General features: G+C 36.7%; 1 long non-coding RNA gene across 1 annotated transcript in view; it reads right to left on the bottom strand.

Annotated features, from left to right (window-relative positions):
- Positions 1-2,966, bottom strand: part of LOC128250038 (uncharacterized) — a 62,177-nt gene that overhangs the window by 13,969 nt on the left and 45,242 nt on the right. The window lies entirely within an intron of this gene.

Genomic DNA, 2,966 nt, shown 5'->3' with positions numbered 1-2,966 from the left:
GGGGGGGGGGTACATTCTTCACCCGGTAGGGTCTTTGTATTTAAGAACAAGTCTGGTGAGGATGAAATCAATCTTGCTAGCAGAATCATCTGATTGATAGGTTATCAGGTGGCTGTCTGGCTTCCTGAAGTTAGTGTTGCAGATTAAAAGGTTACATGCATCACAGAACTCCAGTAGCCTCTTTGTTTTGGGAACCAATTCCATGGCCCCCGTATACACCAGTGAAGATACCAGATTGCCGTCTGACATGCTCATTAAAATCTCCAGCCGCAAAGATGAGGTCATTGCCACTCATCTTTGAGGTAGCCTGTAGGAAAATTATCATAAAAGTGGTCTTTCTGATCATTTGGTAGGCCCACTTGTGGGGCGTAGGAGAGATAATTGTAGCTATACTATTCTGCAGGACTAGCCTGAGTTTAAGCATTCTATTGCATACCCTGACAACCTCTATGATCTTATCCACCCATTTTCCTGCAAGGAGTATGCCTACACCCCCTACTCCCAATATGGAAAAGCTGATGCAAAAGCAGAGTCACTAAATTGTTGTTATTGTTGGGAAATCTCATCGAGTTTTGGTAAATCCAAAGCAGTGTATAGAAGTAGATGACAGAATACTTCAGGTTAATCAATACTGAATGTAATAACTATCCCACAACTGAGAATACTGTGTCTATTTCCTAATTTTTTGATTGATTAACTAGAATGTTCTCTTGTTAGCCAGGACAAGTTTCATCCCTATTGATATCAAGAATGGATGTGTGTGAAGGTTTCATCTTGTATCATTTTATATTTCTATTTTCTATATCATACTTTTATCGTTATATTCTCTAATTCTCTTCAGGTGTTCTTATACACATCTTTTCACTAAGACTGAATGCAAAAACATCAATTCTAGTAAAGTTTCAATTCTCTTTGCCATTTAGCCACAATTCTGTAACTTTTTCCACTATACTAGCTGTGCAGATTATAAAACAAAGTATGATGGATAGCCTTAATAATATGAATTTCTCAAAGTGTTCTAGCTTTTTTTAAATTAAACAAAAAACAATTAAACAAAAACAAGATCTCGCCTGCAACCATTATTTAAGGAAAAGACAACATTTTCACTCTCATTCTTCTCACGCTGAACGCCGAGCAAGACTTCGAAGCCAGGAGCTCTCAGTGGACTTTCGTCCCACTGTGATACCGCATACATTGTTTCCAGAGGTTATTGAACCTCATGTGTATGGGTTAGAGAAGGCTAACTACGCACTGCAGTGAAGATGGTTACTGAAAGCAAACCCCTTGCACTTGTGAATAAACGGTTATTGAATTTACTCCGACTGAAAACATCATTCTTCGTATTTCCTGCTCCTTGAATCAACAGAATAATTATAATGGAAGAAGAAGTTACCCCAAAAGTATCATAAGAACCTTCCTCCCATTATCAATCTATTGGAAAAGAAAATGATCAAGTTGCTGTTTAGCCCTGATCAAACAGATTTATGATCAAAGGCAATACAGACCATGACATCCTTTTTGAAGCACTCTCTCTCTAATGTATCCTTCCTTCTAATTCAAAGGGAGACCTTACTCATCTGCTTAAATTCTATAAAATCCAGTCCTTGAAAGGTTCTTTTAATTGTAGGAGGCAGTTATATGTGTCATGGAATTCTTGTATGAGATGCCAAATACTTTGATGCATTGAATAGGTAATATTTGTCACAAAGACATTATTTGTTCATTGTTGGCAATTTTGTTTCAAAGAGGTAGAGAGAGCAATGGATGTATTGATTTAAAATGAGTTGAGAAATTATAGCAACTGTTGATTCTGAAAGGTGTTTCATGTAGTTTATAAGACGCGCTGAATCAAGCTCCCCTCTTTCATGGTATTAAGCAGTTGGTAAACATATCTATTTCACTGTAATTGAACATCAGACTGTTATTGGTTTCACTTTTGTTTGTACATGCATACATACGTAATACATACATACACACATACATACATTCATGCATACATACACACATACATACACACATATGTAACTACTGTATTTTCTTGTGATATAGTACAGGGATCATGACAGGATCCTTCAGGTTAACATCCCAGTAACAGAGCCATATGTAATTTCCAAAGCAATGTTGAAGTCCTGTTTGTGATAAGTATCTTAGAAATATAATGAGAAATATAATGTTTATTGCTAGGTTGTCTCATTTCTGCTTAAATAGCCACATGATACAAAGCTGATTAACCTAAAGAAGCTGGTAATTTCAGCATTGATTATTCAATGTTTATGCAAGCATGCTACAGTAAAAAAGATGGAGCTGAAATATATCAGGAGATTTATGACACTAGATCTCAGCACAAAGGAACAATTTACTAATGTGGATAGCAAGGTTATTTTAAGAGGCCTAAGTGTTGTTAACACAAGTACTATATTGTTATGTTGTTGAGCCACTTGTGGAACTTTCCATAAAGTGGAAGTTTGGTTTTGATTTATAATTGGAATAATTTTACAAAGCACACTGTACAATCAAATACCAGGATATGTAGGAGGTTTAATCATAGAGCCTTTTGTTGTGAGAACATCACTTAGGCCACTCCATAAGCTATAAGCTCTCAATTGTTTATTAAATGGAATTAATTCAAATAATCTATGTCGTGACAACCAACTTTTTAATAGAATAATCGTTGCCTAATTCTTGTTCCTGTTTATTTCCTTCATTTCTACTCCCCTACATCATCATCGTTTAACGTCCGCTTTCCATGCTAGCATGGGTTGGACGATTTGACTGAGGACTGGTGAAAACCAGATGGCTACACCAGGCTCCAATCTGATTTGGCAGAGTTTCTACAGCTAGATGCCCTTCCTAATGCCAACCAATCAGTAGTGGGTGCTTTTATGTACCACCGACACGAAGGCCAGTCAGGGGTTACTGGCAACGGCCACGCTCGAAATGGTATATATATATATATATATATATAT

The sequence above is a fragment of the Octopus bimaculoides genome, chromosome 19, assembly GCF_001194135.2.
Source record: "Octopus bimaculoides isolate UCB-OBI-ISO-001 chromosome 19, ASM119413v2, whole genome shotgun sequence".
Lineage (NCBI taxonomy): Eukaryota > Metazoa > Mollusca > Cephalopoda > Octopoda > Octopodidae > Octopus > Octopus bimaculoides.
This window is presented reverse-complemented; position numbering and strand designations above follow the sequence as displayed.